The 18,133-nt window shown below is 45.8% G+C and overlaps 1 protein-coding gene across 4 annotated transcripts in view; it reads left to right on the forward strand.

Moving 5' to 3' along the window:
* Positions 1-18,133, forward strand: part of Shroom3 (shroom family member 3) — a 282,325-nt gene that overhangs the window by 206,284 nt on the left and 57,908 nt on the right. Inside the window, exon 1 of one of the 4 annotated variants that reach the window (NM_001077596.2) lies at positions 8,275-8,502. The exons of the other annotated variants lie outside the window; for them this stretch is intronic. The gene's annotated coding sequence lies outside the window, so the exon portion shown is untranslated. Of the gene's footprint in view, positions 1-8,274; positions 8,503-18,133 lie in introns of those variants that run through there. 4 annotated transcript variants of the gene reach the window in all.

The raw sequence follows: 18,133 nt of genomic DNA on the forward strand, positions 1-18,133 counted from the left end.
AGGCCAGCAGCACTCCTCGTCACTTAGATCACATGCCTTTTCAAAGTCAGTATCCTTCACATACCTTGGACACTTCACTTCCTCCTGAAGGCTGCCACCTCTCCTGGGAGGTGGCAACTGTGAGTGGTTCTCAGAGCTTCAAGGTTGAAGAGGAAAACCCCTTTCTCCAGCATAAACCGGCAGAATCCGAGATTTGGTTATGTGAATTGCACTTAGATGTCTATCTCTGGCTAGAGACATCACAAGGTGGGTTTTCTCTCTTGAAGTTTTACGTGAAGATGGAAGTTTATAAGAATACTGCGAGTTGAATATAATAATTCTTCAACAAAGTCGCCATTTTCTCCCCCATAAAAACTCAACAATTTTAAGCGCCAAGATAGGAACTAAGATTGTACATGTTTTGTTTTGTTTTGTTTTAATACCAATTACTGTTGTAACTGCCGTCCCATGAAGCACTGGATCTGAGACCCCAGCAGCTGTATGATTCAGATTCAGGGTTGGGTTGCGCTCCTTCTCAAACTCCGAGAAGAGCTGCTTCCTGGAGGGAACTGACAACCCTAAGGTCACATAGAAAGGGCTGCATCCAGGGCTCGAATTGTCTGTGCCGTTCCTGGAGTCTACACTCTGAGCCGGCTCTGCTGGAACGTGATTGTCCCTTGGTGGCTAAGGCCTAAGGCCAAAGTCAGTGAGCCCAGCACATCCTGTTTAGCCTGTCCCCCAAATGCAGCAGCGGGACTTCTACAACTGGCACGCCATGACTCTGGGACAAAGGTTTTAGTGATTTCCCCTAGCCTACGACAGACCATCTAAATCCCGCTGATGCCTGTAAGGCCATCACTGTCCACCAGCTGCCTCTCTGAATCCATTAGCTGCATCTTGCCCTTTCCCTAGTTACTTACACCACCCCATTGGCCCAAGCTGTGTGATGCTCTGGCCCTTCAGACTTGTCTCTGAAACCCTGCTTCCCTCCTCTTGCTCATCCCTTAGGTCCTCGCATCAGCCCGGTGGAGACTTCCCTGACACAAGCTTTGTCTCCCACCTACTTCCAGCGCACAGAACTGAGAGGCAACGTTATCACAGCTATGTTTTTGAACTGGTAGATACCAGATGTACTGGGGAAGCCCTTTGATGATTTGCCGGGTACAAATCATGAGCTATTGACAGAGCAGGAGAGAGATAAAAAACTGAGCAGTTTGCGCTGGGAGATCTCATTTTATGGAAGGAGACAGAAACTTATTAGCAGCTAGCTTGGGGTCTCATCTAGTCTCTAGCAGTTGTGTTGAAAGGAGCCTGGACAACGTCCAGATGTCTGTGTCTTTCTCCCTCTCACCCCTTACCGTGTTTGTATATGTGTGTGAGTATGTGTTGGAGGGAGAGTGTGAGGGTATATCTCTGGTCTCTGGGTTGCAGTCTTCCCAGTGTTGACATCTAAGCATGCTGCCAACTGGGATAGTGGTGTCTGTCCCCACCTCCTATTGACCAGGCCTTGCCCGTTTAGCTTCTGCAGACACTTTTGTACCTGTTCTAAGTCACTGGGCAGCAGGGTTGGTGGAAAGGACAACCTCTCTTCAGGCCAAGCGCCCCAGGAGTGTATTTCTTTGATGAGTCCACCAGAGCCTCCAGCCAGGACCTGGAACGCTGCTAATGTCCCTCTGGCCCCCGAGGCTCTCCCTACCCTTCTAACGTTAGTTCTAAAGAGTTGTAATTTTTTAATTTTTTTTAAAGATTTATTTATTTATTATATATAAGTCCACTTCAGCTGTCATTAGACACCGAATAAGGCATCAGATCTCATTACAGATAGTTGTAAGCCACCATGTGGTTGCTGGGATTTGAACTTGGGACTTTTAGAAGGTTAGTCAGTGCTCTTAACTGCTGAGCTATCTCTGCAGTCCCAAAAGTTGTAATTTTTGTTGTGGGAGAAAAAATGGCTCTGACCAGAGCAATGGTTCTTAACTTTCTTAATGAAGTGACTCTTTAATACAGTTCCTCATGTTGTGGTGAACCCCCAATCATAAAATTATTTATTTGCGGGCTGGAGAGATGACTCAGTGGTTAAGAGCACTGACTGCTCTTCCAGAGGTCCTGAGTTCAATGCTCAGCAACCACATGGTGGCTCACAACTACCTGTAATGGGATCTGATGCCCTCTTCTGGTGTGTCTGAAGATAGCTACAGTGAACTCATATACATAAAATAAATAAATAAATAAATCTTAAAAAATTATTTATTTGCATTGCTACTTCATAACTGTAATTTTGCTACTATTATGAATTATAATATAAATATTGGATATGCAGGATATTCAATAGGCAAAAAAAAAAAAAAAAAAAAGCCTGCAAAAGGGGCATTTGATCCTCAAAGGGTCATGACCCACAGGTTTCTTTTATAACTTCTATGGATTGTGATGGTTCATCTGTGCCTTGTCAGTGAATGGTACTAGCTGGGAGGGAGGGGGCTACCAGGAATTCAATAGAATTAAAGGAACAACTGATACCTCACTAGCTCTCCTTCCTTAAACATACCTAGTCAATGATTACCCAATATAATCTTCATCATAACCTTTCATGGGAGCAGTAATTAGTCTCATTTTATAGAGGAAAAGCTGAACTTTGGTGAGATCCATTTACCGTGCCTTCAGCAGGCCAACTATTGAAGCTGTGAAACGGACTCTTCGTTCTTATCCGCTCAACTTGCTTAACTGGAGGTGGGGGTGGTGGGGGGAGGGACATGACTGAGACCCATCTTCCTTTCCTTCCATCCACATGGTTTCAGCTGTGGAGGCCAACCTGGCCTCATTTTGAAAGCCTCAGGCTTGGATTATGGAACCTGTCCCAACACCCACATCTTTGAAAAACTCTTTTCAGAAATCAGAGTTTGCCATTGAGCAGAGAGCCATCTAATAGCCCAGGGCTGGCTCCAAGGCCAGTTACAAAGTAGCGTGTACTTTGGAGGTTGGATACTGAATGGAAGTAGCCAGGGAGAAAGAAAGAATGAGGACAAAATGTGACAATTCCTCATCTTAAGCTATTTCAAAACTTCCTAAATTATATTCTGTCAACTAAAATAGAAGTAGAAATGAAGTTGGAGTATTTAACTCATTCTAGAACTTGACTGTCAAATTATTTTAGGCACCAAAGTCAGTTTCTTGGGTCTAGAAGTGTGTACTGTGGTTGGTGACACAAATGGTAAGTAAGCATATGTGAGCTGCAACCACATTGCTGACAGCTGTTAATCAGCTACTGTCATTCTATTGGAATTGTTTGCTTTCTAGACTTGCCAGCCAGGATGCTGGGGAACGAATATAGCCCCCAAAACTTTGGAATTCCACACAAAGACACCAGATAACAAATATGTATTTAAGCTATGCACGTCAGTAAAGTTTGGAGGTCTTAGGCTGTGATTATGTCTGTTTGTCCATTTGTCGTGTGGGTGCCTGCACTTTTATACCACCTTTAAAATAGGTAAATCCTTTTGAGATAGGATTTCATGTATCCTAGGCTGGCCTCAAATGTGTACTATAGTTGAAGACCTTGAGTTTCTGATTGTACTTCTCCACCTCCCAGGGGCTGTGGTTGTAGAAGTGGTACCACAGTGGATGCAGGGATTAAATATCTAACTTCATGCTTGCTAGCCAGGCAAGCACTCTCCCAACTGAACTGCATCCCCAGGTTGCTTTCAGTTTCTAAGATAAACTTCAAATCTTTGAGCCAAGGCAGCCCAGAAAGAATGTTGTCGATTCTTGTCTCCTTAGTTACTGGGGATGCTGACCCCGGACGACTGTTACTTATTAACAACCTTCATAATGTTGACAATGACCTGTCATTTCTATGAGGACAAGGACCATCCTTACCTAAAACTGTTTCTTCCAGTTTACATCATCCCCCTCCTCCATTAGTGATGGTTTGTTCTTTCCTCCCCGTGCTCCTGTTTAAATCAGTATGGGTTTTACACAGGGTCCCAGCTCTGCTCCAGCGAAACAAGCTTGCTGTGGGGGACCAGGCAGTGGCAGTAAGTGTTTGTTGCTGCCCCAGTAATCAATGAACCTTGCCTACCTAGTCCTCTCCCTGTCTTTTCTTAGGGTTCTGACCTCTACAAGAGCCTGCATAGCTTTCTGGGTAACAGCCAGGGTTACATAAAGGCCTTTATGTGGGCCCTTGTTTCCTGGGCTCCAAAGAACAGAACACCTGGAGGTGCCTTTGTAAACAGGATTTAGCTGGCTAGGGTTGAAGATGCCTTAAGTAAGGAGGGAGAATTAAGGGAGGGGTGGGCTCAGCTGCTTTCAGTGTGAGCATTATTTAAGGGAAGGGGGCCGTGCCAGCAGCACTGGGGGGAGGGGAGAGAACAAAGTGGCTCTTGGAAGTTGTAAAATATGATTGTTTCCCCCTTTACAGTCCAACCTAGAAAACAAGGCATCTCTTAGACTCCGAGTGGCCTTCGGCGAGTGGCCTTGCTTTAAGCTTCCATTTTGACATTTTATTCACTGGAAAAAGTTGTCTGGTTTTCACATTTTGTTGTCTCTTAAAAAAAATTTTAAAAAGTATTTATGAGAGTGACGGTTTTACCAAAAGTTGTATCATGCTCCCCTAAAACTTGAGCACTGTTTCAGAAAGTAGCATTATCGTTCATCTTTCTAAAAATTCCTCCATGAAGCAGTAAGTTTGTAGTTTGGAATCTTCCTCGGGTTTATGCTTGCTGATATTAATTCTTAGTTTCTAGAGTATTCAACAGATATGGATTTTTTTTTCTAAAGTGTAAATATTCAAAACAGCATGCAGATGAATCAAGGAATTTATCATACTGCTGTAGGAAGAGAAGGGTCCTATTGTGTGTGTGTGTGTGTGTGTGTGTGTGTGTGTAAAAAGCATGCTTAAATATATTTCTTATATAATAACTTTGTTTGGAAAAAAGTCACACTGAGTTCTTAAGAACTAATGACAGCCTATTTATAAGTAAAATTTAGCCTAATATTTTAAAGGTATAACATATATATTATAAAAGTATTGGGGCTGGTGAGATGGCTCAGTGGTTAAGAGCACCAGCTGCTTTTCCAAAGGGCCTGGGCTCAAGCATTCATCAGACAGCTAACAATGGTCTGTAACTCCAGTTCCAGGGGATCCAAAGCCCTCTTCTTTGGGCAGGAGATGTGCAGGTGGTGCACAGACGGACATGCAGACAAAACACCCATACACATGAAAAAGAAATGTATACTATCAAAATTAGAAATAGAGAAATAAATCTTATGTATGGCTTCTGAATCTAATCTTTAAACATATAATTAATTAATTGTGTTAGATTAACGTGACGTAATTCATAGAACAAGGCTGAAGCTGGAACTTAGGGATGTATACCAGTCATCTTTTTTGTTTGATAAAGATACTTATTCTCACAAGTTTGTCCTTTCTGGTAAGAACTTAACAACTGCACTAGGAAAATAAGCTTCACATGGACTAGGAGCTAGGCCTTCTTCTTCTTTTTTTTTTTTTTTAATAAATTTTACTTTGGTTATTTGGGTTGGGTTATCTGTGCCACAGCCTACATTCAGAGGTCAGAGGTCAGGGTTGGTTCTCCCCTTCCACCTTTGGGGATTGAACCCAGGTTGTCCAATCTGCACAGCGAGAACTTTACCCATTAAACCATCTATCTCACAGGGACCCTGCCTCCCACATCACTTTAGACCCTCAGATAGCCTACCATGATTTGATGTGATTGGACATATTTTGTTATCAGACATATTTTATTTACCTCCCACTGAAAGTTAGGGTTTGTAGGTGGAAATATTTGAGATGGCAGAAAGTGACCTGACCTGTCACTGCCTGAAGTGGCTGGACTGGCAGCCATGAGCCTACTTAACTCACAACTCCTGCCCTCTCAGCACATTTAGGGACCTGGTGCTCCCCACTTCTGGATGGGGAGTTATCTCAGCTTTTCTGGTCTTTTAAAATCTATTCCAATATTGAAGACTTTGGGGAGGGAAGAATGCAAATAGTGTGCGTTGTTTGTTTGTTTTACATTTCAACACATGTGAATTTTATCTCTATTAATATATTTTAAAAACTGTGCAAATAGCAGTTTGTACACTAGACTTTCTTAGGACTGGCTGTCTTGTCTTTTTCTTATAAGATAAGACATATAAATTTCTTATAAAAATTTCTCATCAAATACTGTAACTTTCTCAAGCTGTAAAATTTCTTCATTAATATTCTTTTCAATAACAGGCTTGGAATTCAGATGTAAAACCTACTTTCTATAGGCAGTTTTAATACAGATGCTGAAGCTAGTATGACTTTACGAGAACATCTCTAGTAAGGGACCTGGGAATCGCACATGCGCACAGTGGAGCATGACCTGGGATTCGCACATGCGCACAGTGGGCACTGATCGTGCTCACTTGCTCCCTTTGCTTGGAGGGCAGATGCAGACCACTGTAGGTTGGAGGCATCTATTCCGAGAACTTGCCCTCAGTGTATGCAGAGAGACACTGACGTGATTCTGTATTTTGGCCTGGATTTCATCATTTCATGTCTCACCTTGGGTCCCATGAGACAGGTTGATTTCCTTCCGGCTCTAAAAATACCGGGTGTCTCTAAACTGCAGGCAGAAGTATTGTTCAAGGAACCCTCTGGTCATAGAGATGAATTACATGGTGCAGTACAGGCTGAATGGGTGGTAATATTTGAACTCAAAGTGCATTTTGAATTGTCGATTTAAAGTGATGTTTCACACAGGCATAAGTTCTGTTCCACCCTTAGCCAGGCATAGAGGGGCAGGACTAAAGTCTCCGCGCTGGGGAGGCAGACACAATCGGAACTCTGAGTCTGAGGCCAACCATGATTTAGAGTGAGTTCCTGGACAGACAGGGCTACAAAAGAAACCCTGTCTCAAAAAACCAAAACCAAAACCAAACCAAACCAAAAACTAAAAGGGAGAGTTTCCCAGACCTTGAGGATGTAGAAACAAGATATGGTCTAAGCTTTCCCCCAACATGGTGGCACCAAGCAGCATGCTCTGTTAACTGTAAGGACTATCTATCTATTCTTCAAGCTTAAGTTCCTAGAGGCCCCTTTCTAACACTGGATTCCCTTAGGTCATTAGAACACAAAACAGCAACATCAGCTGCCTGCCTCTGATGCCTAGCAACAGTGTGGCTACCCTGTGACCATGTGGTAATAACTGCTTGTGATACCACATGTAGAAGAAAATACTGGTTTAGCAGAGATAATGCCTTTGGAGTTGGGGGAGCCTGTCTGTGGCTTCAGTAGTGGTCTGTGGCTGCTAGTGCCCCTGTGGCTCCCAAGGGTACAAACAATTCAGCCAAGTATAGGCAAATGGTACCAGCTGCCTCCTACCTAATTAGGTCTACAGATGTATTGCTAGAGATATGGAACCTGGAAATTGAGCAATAGGGACTCTGCTTGAGCAAAAAATAAAGCCAATTTTAAACTGTACTTGTTATGATAATCTCTGGAGGAGACATGCGAAAGCAATTAAAAGTAGTTTCTGAGGGGGGAAAAAATCTTAGCTTCCATTGAAAAAGGCTGAGGCAAGCTTTTGAAGAGAGAGGAAATTGAAAGTAACACCAGGCTTTCCTTAAGCTTAACTGAGCAACATGCCATGGGTGCAGCACCAGTAGAAATGTATATTATGTTTAAAAGCCCAAAATGTGGAAAGCCAAAACATACCTCTCTTGAACATATGGATGAAATAACCTTCCCTTGGTCTGAGATGATGCTCAAGGAAACTAAAAGGGACTTGGGCGGGGGTGGGGCAGCAGCTGGACCCCATCACAGACAACCTGAATGTGTCTGGTTGACCCGCTGAAAAGAAGACCCACTGAGGGAAAAAAAAAAAAAAAAGATGGTTATTTTCCTTGTAATGTGAGCTTTTTAAAAAGCTGTGAACTTTTTACCTTGCTTCATCATGCTTCATTTGGTCAATTACCAACTGGATGGTCCCTAGACAGCGGGCGTGGACTCCTGGAGGTTGCTACTTGTTTGGGGCGTGTGTAATGAAGGCACCGCGGGGTGCGAAGTGACAAGGAGAGAGGGTGTGTGCGTGGGTCCCTTCACTTGAACACAACGAGGAGAGCTGAGAGAGCGCCTAAGCGCCCTGTGTCTTCCAGCCTTCGGGCGCCCTCCGTACCATGCTATTGACATGCAAATCTAGCGCTGAGCGCTGGCCAATCGCGGACGGCCAATCGCGGACGCTTCCTGGGGGATTACCTGGTGGCGGCGCGCCGCGAGCGCGGGCCCTTGCGCGGCCCCGGCCCGGAGGCGTGGCGGTGCTGCACCAGCGGGACGGAGCCGCGCGCCGGGGACTCGCGGCGGCCGCAGCGGCCACCGCATTCCGAGCGGGAGTCGCAGCCCGAGCCGCGCGCCCAGACGCAGTGCGCGCCCACTGCCCGTTGCTGAGCGCGCGCAGCCGCCGGCGATGCTCCGCGCGCCGTGGCCGCGAGGTTTGAACTTGGCGGCAGCTCGGGATTCCGCCGGGCCGGGAGGCGATGGTGAGTGCGGGGCGCGGGGCTCGGGCAGGGGCGGGCGGGAGACTTCCAGAAGCCCAGCCTGCAGAGGATCTCCCGGGGCGCCCAGCCTGCAGAGGATCTCCCGGGGCGCCCAGCCTGGAGAAGGTCTCCCAGGGCGCCCAGCCTGCATGCTGCGGGCAGGTGGCGTTCCCCAGAGGGGCTGCTGACACTCCAGGCCTGGTCTTTCTCACCGGGGGGAGTCGGGGTGTCCGCAGGGCTGCCACTCCAAACAGGATTGCTGGTGACTGACAGCGTGAAAACGCTTCAGAAGAAATGATCTGTGAAATACTTTAATTTTGATAAATTACTTCCCACCAGGGCTCCTGCGGAGTTTAGACTGCCTTGCCTTTCTTAACGTTCCTGGAGTCGTCCCTAGAGGGGAGGCCCCAAAGTACTTTGAGGGGCGCGTGTGCCCCTCCCCCACCGGTCCGACTCCAAGGCAGTGATTTCCAGGAGTCTGTTCCGCTGTCAGGTAGCGTGAAAATGAAATTGCAGCTGACATTTGCTTTGCTCTGTGTTGCCAGAAAGACCTAAAACTTCCTCGCCGTAGGGGTAGGGTGTATTCCCCTCTCTAATCCTTTGGCATTATCTCCCAGCCCCCACCCACCCAATCCTCGCGTTGCAGAGGAATTGTATGCACAGACTCATGACACTTTGCTTTCTGCTGTGGGCTATCGTGGTGCATGGGCTTCCAGAGACCCTTTAAAGGCTACTGGAATTAAGTTCCCAAAAGAAAACATCTTCGATATATGGCCAATCTTTTCTCCAAGTAATTTCGCCAGAAGCTGGCCTAGGCTTCATTTAATTTCAGTGATTCTTTTAAATAAGTACGCTTCCCCTATCGCTTTGGTTTCTCTCGAGATCACGTAAATCGTTTCCTCTTTTAAAATTTCTTTTTTTTTTTCTTTTCTGATTTTAAAAGGGTTATGTGATTGTGGTGGGAAAGGATATATAGAAGAGAGAAAAAAATACACATAATAATGTGTATTTGTATCCTAAGACCTGGTTTTTCATAGCTGCCTAATCAATTGAGAACTTAAGAGCTGTAGACATTCCCCCCCCCCATTCCTAATTTGTTTTAGAAAAACAAAAAGTAGGAATTAATGAGGAAATAAATTTACTTAAAATGCTATAACTAACAATAACCAACTCACATGGTTCCCAGGTTGAAATGGAGTTTATTGTGGTAATTTCTCTTGAATCAACTTTCCACATCTGCCCCTGGCAAATGGCTTCTGTTTGTACAGCCTGTTTTGTAAACACACCCCTTTACCATGACGGCAGAATGCCAAACACATATCCCTCTCCAGCACTTGTAGGTAGGCTCATAAAGTTAATATTTTTATTGGTTTCTACATCAGAGCTTCCTTACCAGACCTTTGATAAAACCCTGGAGAAGGTTTCCAAGGGATGCTGTAGAGAATTTACTTCCCTGGAGACTTTAAGAATAGGATAAACATCCAGCTGCCTAGGACGGCTTCAGTGTAGCAGGCTGAATAAGATGGGTCACCTCTCCCAACCTCAGAGCTGAAGGATCCTAAGCAAATTCCCATTTGCAGTGAACTGGGAACAAAGGACAGCGAGATTACTAAAAGAAAAAAAAATACCTGAGCCTAGCTGAGGTGAAGCCCCGTTTTGTGAGAAACACAAACGTGTTTTGCTGAGAATGATTTTAGATTATGTTTTGACTTACCAAGTCTTTTCTGTACTGTACAGAAAATCCACCAGTGGTTTCATTCCGTTTCAGGAAGTTGTAGGTTGAATACAGAGGCAATTCTGTGATTTCAAGTAAAGGAATTGTTTTATGGGTAAGAAAAGATTCCCCTTAAATGTAGGAAGGGTGGGGTGACATTCTGGGTAGTAAACTTCTAAGAAGGAAAACATTCTAAGGAGCCTGAAAAACGTTCTTCTCCTGCTTCAGCCTTCCTTCCTCATGGCTCTTATCCCGGCTCCCATCGCTGCTAATCTGTGCGGGCCTCGGATCCTGGACTCGAGCCCCCTCCTCCCTCAGCTTCCGCAGTGGCTGGGAAGGAGTCTGGATGAACACCACTGTGCTGGCCTTACACTCTTCCTTTTGAACTCACTGTTAGTCTCAATATGAGTTACATCTGGCTACAGTTTTCGAATCACCAGTTCTTAACTGATATGTAAAAGTTGTACACACTTATGGGATGGGGTGGGATACTTTGTGTGATACATATTAAATAATGTTCAAATTGGGTCAGAAATTATCATTCCCCTGTAAGTTAAGGTTTTCAAATACCTCTGTTTCCTTCTCAAAATGTATCTCTGCTTTGTACGCTCACTCAGAGCTCATGCGTGGTACCTTAGGCAGAACCGAGTGGGCACTGGGCACGTAAGGAGGGTTGGAGGACCCCTGGTGGTGCCTCTGCTGTGTTGGTTCCTTCCAGAAGGTAGAATTTCACAGATTGCTCTTCCAGTTGCTTGCCTGCTTGACAGAAGGGTGTAATTCTAACCACAGTGTGACCTCAGCTTCAGAGACACCTTCCTCCCTTTCCTGAGTATCACTTGACCAGGAGCTGTCGCTTTCTTTCCTGGAAGGTCACAGGGGGCCTCATGGTCTAGGGGAGGTTAAGTCTCTGACCAGACAGTGCCTCTTGGATGAGCAGCACGCTCCCCCCCCCTCCCCAGACTTCAGTTTATTGTCGTTTGTTTTCCCCTGCACGCCCCAAGTTATTTTTCTTAGGCTATCATAACACCAAACAAGAAAAAAGAACAACGGCCATTTATTTATCTAGCAAACATTTACCGTGTGGGAGGCATTCTAGAAACTTGGGTTGGGTTCCCTGCCTTCAGGGAACTCACCATATTTGAGAAATAAAACATGTTAATAAGTTACTGCCATCCTATGGGAGTAGAGTTCAGGGGTTAAGAACATAAGTTTGTTGTAAAGTTAAATATATACCAACCTGTCACCCAACATATGCATGCCCAGGTATTTAGACAGGATAGATGAAAAACAAATGTCTATTAAAAAAAAAAGACTTGTTTAGAGTATCCATAGCAACTTTATTCACAAATGTCACAACAAACCGAATTGACATAAACTGGAAATAATCACTCATTCATGAACAAGAAAACAGATAAACAGACTGTGATACACCTGTGTAATGGAATACTACTCAGTCAACAAAAATGAGTTTCCAATACTCAAACCTTGATGAATCTCAGAAGCTTTGGTTTAATTAAAAGGAGTCAGATTAAAAAAAAGGATACATAGCCATTTATTTACATACTGTGCAGTGGATTGGAATCTGGGCATTTCACATCCAGACAGACACTCTACCCGTGAGCTATGTCATTAGTCCTAACCATTCAACTTAGGGACTAACCAGTGACAGCAGAAGTCAGTGCTTGCCCAGGAAAGGGAGTGGAATGGAAAAAGAATTTTTTGTGGTGACAGAGTTTTGTGTTCTATACTCAGTGTCACATAGGCGTTTGCAGTCACTGAACCCTGTTGAACCGAACACAACGTGAGTTAAACTAGGAAAGGAACTCCCATTCTGGGGTGACACAGAGCCAATTCCCCTCTGCTTCTGTCTTTACTTGTGTGCAACGTTACCTTGCGTGCTGGATGGTACCTACCCGTGCATCTCCTTCTCAGGTCGTGGGAGGACTGAGCTAGAGAATGGCTACGTGTTCAGCTTGGTCTGAGCTCAATACCTTGTTCGTCTTTCTGTGTACTGTGGTGAATACAGTGAGTTACTTACAGGTCTTGTTAAAGCCACTTCATTTTCTTAGGTCTGGGAAGGTTTTATGGTAACAACTGCTACCCCCGGCCCCCCCATTCCTTGTCTTTTCATTTTAGTTGAGATCTCTGTATCTGGTAGGAATTTCACCGTAAAAGTCTTTCCTGCCTGATCCAAAGGTCACAGGGCTCCACCCCTAAGCAAGATGCTATCTGGAATTGATACACAGTAGCAAAGAGAAAATTACTTTTGCAGTGTCACTGGTTCAACCACGCTCGAGGGCGCATTTCCCATGGCAGATCAAATCAAACTCCCAAGTTTGTTTGGTCTTTGTCTGTTTTTGGGGGAGGGTGTGGAGGGGGGCTTTTGTTTTGCTTTGTTATTTTTGTCTTACTGGGGTTTTTTTTTTGTTGTTGTTTGTTTGTTTTTGTTTCAAAGGAGAAAAAGAAAATGAGGCTGCATGATTGGGAGTTGGAAGGATCTAGAAGAAGTTGGGGGAGTTGATAAAATACATTGTATGATTTTTTTTTTTCCCTGTGTAGTACTGGCTGTCCTGGAACTAGCTCTATTGACCAGGCTAGCCTCAAACTCAGACATCCACCTGCCTCTGCCTTCCGAGTGCTGAGACTAAAGGTGTGTGTGTGCCACCGATGCCCAACTTGAAAAAAAAATATTTTAATAAAATGGAAAAAAAAAGTTACAGGGACTTGACTTGTCTTTAAAGCTACATCAAAGAGAGGAAGTGTCTGTCTGTTAGGCAAACTCCACTTTTGAGACTGCATTTGTGATAGTATTTCAAGGTGACTTCCTTCTGGACTGAGGCTTAAAAACCTCCTGTGGGAAGCCAGATTAAACATAGACATCTTCCATAATCTTTGTAGAGATGAAGGTGGAAAAAGAAAGTTTTAGGTCTCTGTATTAAATTTGGTACTTTTTTTTTTTTTTTAAAGAGAGAACTAGCCAGGTAGTGGTGGATACACCTTTAATCACAATACTTGGGACGCAGAGGCAGGTGGATCTCTGCGATCAAGGCTAGCCTGGTCAATAGAGTGAGTTCTAGGACAGCCAGGGCTACACAGAGGGGTGGGGGTTGGGGGGGGGAATGACTTATTTAACTTGAATTTCCAGTGAAAAATTTTTGGAAGGAAGGACAATAGTTAACCCAATAAGTTTCCATTATTTCTTTCAATTCAAGTATTTGGGAAAGATGTTATATGCTTTGCCAACTCCAGAGAGGCATTTTGTTGTTGGATTGTTTTAATTCATTTAGTAAACATTTCTCAGACATGACCCAAGAAGTCACCAGTCTCCAGGAATGCAGCAATGAATGGGTGGGCATTGTGTTCCCGGGCTTGTGGATATTCTGACCCGATGTGATCATGAACACTGTTCTGTTGGGGCCCTGTCTCAGAACCCAGAGCATTGTCTTTGGAGAGTCTAGTCTTTCATGGATTGTGTTTTGTTTCCAAAGCCTCCGGCTTAAAGGGAAGACGTAAGATTCTAGTTGTCTTTCATTGGTGTTATTTCCTCAAACACTGGATCTTAGTCTGGTTTTCTTCTATTATTCCTTACTAAAAATAGCAACAAAACAGCCTTACACAAAGGCCACTGAATGTAGAAGGTAGGTCACGGACTCTGACAACAGAAAGACCTGGGTTTGCACCTGAGCCAGGATGCCTCCTGGTAGCACAGGATCCTTCCACCCCCATTTCTGCCCATGTGAAGCAGAGATAATCATACCCAGGGAGAAGCTTTTACAGGGTAAAATGGCAACAGACATGTCAAAGTCACCAGGCCAGCCACCAGGCGGGCGGTCCTTAGCTGCTAACATTGCTGACGCTCACTTGCAGAGGCTCCAACCTCATTTGAAACTGCCACTCTTGGCCACTTTGAGCTTCCTCACACCCTTGTAAGGTGGGCACCGTTACTTCCCTTTAAAAGTGAGGAAACCCAAGGCACAGCTGAGATCAAGTAGCTTATGGAGTGCATGGAGGTGTCAGGGCTGGAGACCAATCAACCCTTTCTCTTCATTAATCAATGGAGTTCAGACGTTGACTATCTTTCCCTTTAAGGCAATACTTTGGAGAATCAGTTATCCTCAGAAGAGAGTGACACCAGTAATAGGTGACCTTTGTGTCACCCTTACGTACTGCATGCAAATGAACGGTGGTGGAGGAGAATGTGTAGTCAGACACATGCATGTGCGTGTGTGTATGTGCGCGCGCACACACAGATACATGCACTGGCACAAGTGGGCACACAGCTCACACACACACTCATGCACACACAAGCATGCATACACATGCGCGCACACACACATGCACACGCATGTGCTCACACACTCATGTACACTTACACACGCACACACACAGCGCTCTCGAGCACACACTGCTGTATGCACACACAGACACACATGCTCGCACACATACACACACACACACACACACACTTTTTTGAGACACTCTTGGTGTATAGTCCAGGCTGGCCTTGAATTCTCCATCCTCCTGTCTCATCCCGTCCAGAGCTGGAACTACAGTTGCGTTCCACCATTCCCGGCTCTGAGTGCGCTGATACTGTCCTCACACCTTGGCAGAGGAGCTCCAAGTAAATTCCAGTAAGCCAGTCCCTCAGCATGAACTGAAACCACAGGGCTTTGACCTAGACCCTGGGGCAGCTGTGGAGGGATCCCTACAGCACAGGCTAAAACAGTTTCCATCCTCCAGGAGAATGGAAGCCAAGGCATGTGTCTCTCGGCATTGCTCTGTAGGAGGAAAAGGTTCAGTAACTTTGTAAATCCAGTAAAACGAAATCCTAGTAGTAGCATGGAACCTGACTATGAAGACCCAGCAGCCAGATGCAGATACAAGTACTGCAGTCAGGGCGGAACTGTGGAGGAAGGCTGCTTACTGGCTTGCTCTCAGCGGCTCGCTCTCGGCTTGCCTTGTTATACATCCCGGCCGGGATCACCTGCCCAGCGGTGGTGCCTCCCACAGTAGGCGCCTCCCACATCCATCATTTATCAACAATATGCCCACAGACATGCCCACAGTCCAACCTGATGGAATCTGATGGAGGCAATTTCCCAGTCGAGGGTCCCTCTTCCCAGGAGATGCCAGCTTGAGTTAAGCTGACAAAAGCCAATCAGCACAGGACACTGTTACTATCTCCCGCACCCCAGCCTTCATCTCGAATGTTAAGCTGGGTACTTGGAATTACAACTGTTTCTCCTTCGTAAGGTAGAGTTCCCTAGACACCTGGAATCTCAGGGCTGCTTCAGCTACCTAAGGGGCATCTATCTGCCCGACACCAGCAGCATGTACAGGGAGCGGGCAGCTCTGACCACAGACAGGAGCTTCCTGGTGAAGGGAGGGCCCTTTGCAAAGTGTGGTCCGTGGCTCTGTATTGGTGGAAACGTCACCGTGTACCTTCTCCGGGGTTCCAAACTGACTGTATTATCTCAGTAGTCGATAGGCATTTTAGGACACTACACACTGAATAGGGGAAAAAAATGTTAAAGAGGGCCCTACAAGATTAGCACCCTCAGGCTGCCCTGCCGCCCTTGAGGCCTTTGGGGCTTGACTGTGGGCAGGCCCTGACTAAGCCTCAGTCTCACAACAGTAGGCTTGGCTGTTGGGAGACCGCAAGACTGAAGTCCCTCTCAGCCTCTTCACTGTCGCCTCCAGTCTTTTCCTCCAACATTCAGGCCTTTGTGTTGGTTCCCATGGTTACCCCTTCCCTACCAGCAGCTGGAATGTGTGGTGAGAGGAGGCTGTCTCCCCTACAGAGCCAGGGCCGGCCAGGGCGGAGGCCAGTGATGCACAGCTGGATTCGTGAAGTGGGGTCACAGCCCAGTACCTCCCCTTTGTCCTGGATTCTGTACTTTTCCCAGGCTTGACACGTCAGGGTTGCAGCAGGAGGAGACCCTCGGGCTGACAGACAGCTAGCTCCCAGGGTATTTCCTGCCCCAGCCTGGCCTGGCTGACTGTCGGTACCCTGTCTTCTAAGGCAACTCCCTCTTGTGTGCTAATGCCTAGTGTGTGGAAGGCCCCGTTTCTGCCCAGCCAGGCTAATGATCATAGGCCTCCCTACCTGCTCTCCTGTGCACTTTTATATCCCAAAACTGACTGTCTGGTTGGTACTGATGGGGCCAGGACCTGGTACCCAAGACAGGTGTTGCTTCCAGCCTGGAAGAAGACCAGGCAGGTCCCAGAAACCCAGGAGAGTGTGGCAACTGGCAGTCACAGATGGGAACAGAACTAGTGCAGTTTGTCCCTGAGCTTTCTTGGAACACTGGAAGCTTCCTCAGTCTCTCGTCACCTGGCACCATTTGTGTCTTCGGGTGGAGGTTAAGTTGCTGGTGGTGAGGGAAGGGAAGAAAGTCAGAAATCACCCACATCAGCTCTGCCAGAGGAGTCCGAAGGCTCTTCTAGAGCAGCGGTTCTCAACCTTCGTAATGCTGCGACCCTTTAATACAGTGGTGGTGACCTGCAATCATATAATTATTTCATTGCTACTTCATAACTGTCATTTTGCTACTGTTATGAGTCATAAGATAAATATCAGGATACAGGATATCTGACATGGGGACCTCTGTGACCTCAGGAGTCATTTGACCCCAAAAGGGGTTGTGACTCCTGGGTTGAGAACTACTGATGTAGCATAAGACAGTGCTTTTTAAGGGAACTTTCTGCCCTATAGGTCCCTAAGGAAGCCTATAGGGCAGTGGCCCAATGGGAAAAGGTAGTTAAGGCATCCTTGGGGGCTTGCTGTAGCTTAGGCTCTGTATTTTACCATCTCTTTGTGATCCTAAATACGTTAAGTACCCCGTGTTTCAGTCGCCTGCAACACTCCCTAGATCATTGCAAAGATTAAATTTGCTAGGTAAAAAGACTTTGTAGAACATACAGCAGCACTCAGGTGCCAGTTGTAATATTTTCAAGTGGTACTTTGAGAATTGCTGGACCAGACCGAGGCCACAGATTCATCTGTCCTGCTGTGTGTTATGTGGGCCAAATGTCCCTTATTAGAAATGACTGGGGGGGAGCGGGGAGGGCAGTTGGAGAGATGGCTGTCCTACCAGAGGTCCTGAGTTCAATTCCCAGCAACCACATGGTGGCTCACAAGCATTGTAATGGGATCTGATGCCCTCTTCTGGTGTGTCTGAAGATAGTAACACTGTACTCACATATATAAAACAAATCTTTAAAACAAAAAAGAGAAATGACAGGGGTTTGGATGTGGTGGCACACATCTTTACCCTCAGCACACAGGAGGTAGAGTTGGGTTGGTCTCTGTGGTCAGAAAAATTTGAGTTTGAGAACAATTTTGGTTTTCAGATTAGGATGTGCTACCTGTGTCTTGTCAGTGGACCACAAAGTTTCAGCACACAGGGACACCCAAAGTCAGACAGAGGGCATCCTAGCCCATGTCACACTTTCCATAGTAATGAAGAGTACAAATATTGGACACAAGTAGAAAGGCACAGTCACACCGTGAGAATGTGTATGCTGGTTAGCTTTTTGCATTCTGTCTGCATTTAGACACCTCACCTACCTGATAAATAAATGCTCCTTCCGCAGCGCTAAAGCTTCAGGCAGGGAGAGAAGAGTGCTGGGAGAAGCCTGGCTAATAGCAAGGTGGATACCTTTAGGCTTGACATTTTCAGATGTTGAGTTACCACGGAATGCTCACTTCCCATCCTAAAAAGCAAACGAATCTTGGAAACAGACACATCTGGTGTGGGCTTAAAAACAGTGCATGTGAGCTCCTTCCTTAAAACCCTGTAATCCTCTTGGGCAAAGTTAGGATTAGGCTCCGTCCCAAACAAGCCAGCGAGTTCAGCTCTGCTAAGATTCCACGGCTGGTGCTGAATATAGCAAGGAGTCTATTTCCTCGGTGAATGA

This window comes from Mus musculus, chromosome 5 (genome assembly GCF_000001635.26).
Source record: "Mus musculus strain C57BL/6J chromosome 5, GRCm38.p6 C57BL/6J".
NCBI lineage: Eukaryota > Metazoa > Chordata > Mammalia > Rodentia > Muridae > Mus > Mus musculus.